Source organism: Octodon degus, unplaced genomic scaffold, assembly GCF_000260255.1.
Source record: "Octodon degus isolate 3935 unplaced genomic scaffold, OctDeg1.0 scaffold00158, whole genome shotgun sequence".
Taxonomy (NCBI): domain Eukaryota; kingdom Metazoa; phylum Chordata; class Mammalia; order Rodentia; family Octodontidae; genus Octodon; species Octodon degus.
The window spans coordinates 5,302,880-5,303,960 of NW_004524734.1; positions in this window are offsets into that span (position 1 = coordinate 5,302,880).

Genomic DNA, 1,081 nt, shown 5'->3' on the forward strand with positions numbered 1-1,081 from the left:
GAGCTAGAGAAAACTTTCCTCAAATTCGTTTGGAACCAGAAAAGAGCCAGAAAATCAAAAGCAATCCTGGGAAACAAAGGAAAGGCAAGAGGTATCACAATCCCTGACTTGAAATAATACTATAAAGTTACTGTAATAAAATCAGCATGGTACTCTCCTAGAGACAGACCTGAGGATCAATGGAACAGATTAGAAGACACAAACTCAACTGCAAACATACTCACTCACCTTATCTTTCTTCCCCACATTTTATGTATTTGGTACAGGGTCTCACTACACAGCTCAGACTCATAGTGATCCTACTGTTTTCAGCGCTAGGATTAAAGGCATGTGCCACCATGCCTGGACTCAGTCGCTGGCTGAAAATGCCATGGGCACAGGACCAGTGAGGCATGAAGGACCTGGATCAAACCGTGGTCCCTGTGCTTGCCAAAGTAGGTGCTTAGTCCACTGAGATACCTCGCTGGCCCAAGCCATCTTGTCTTTGATAAAAGGGCTGAACAGTTTCACTCTTTCTAAAGAAAGATAAACTCTTTAATAAGTAGTGCTGGAAAACTAAATTTCTACATGCCAAAGGCTAAAATTAGACTTATGTCTATTACCATGCACTAAACTACAGTCAAAATGCATCAAGGATTTAAATATTAAAGCAGAAACACTAATTCTTCTAGAGGAAAATATAGGTAGAAACCTTAAAGACATAAGGGTAAATAGAGAGTTCATGAACAAAAACCAAATGGCACCAGAAATATTTCAAAGAATCAACAATTGGGATCTCATCTCTTTTGAAAACTTTCTGCACATCAAAGAAAACTTCCAACTAAATAGAAAACCAACAAACTAGGAAAAAATTGTAGCTGACTGTCTCTCCAACCCAGACCTTTTATCCAGGCCATGTAAAGAATTTTTAAAAATCAGCACCCCCAAATTCAAAGAACCATTTCAAAAATGGCCATCTGAGATGAATATACACAGATGAAGAAATACAAATGGCAAGTAAATATATGGAAAAATGTTCAACGACATTGGTCATTCAAGAAATGCTAATTAAAATAACACTGAAATTACATTTTGCCCCAAA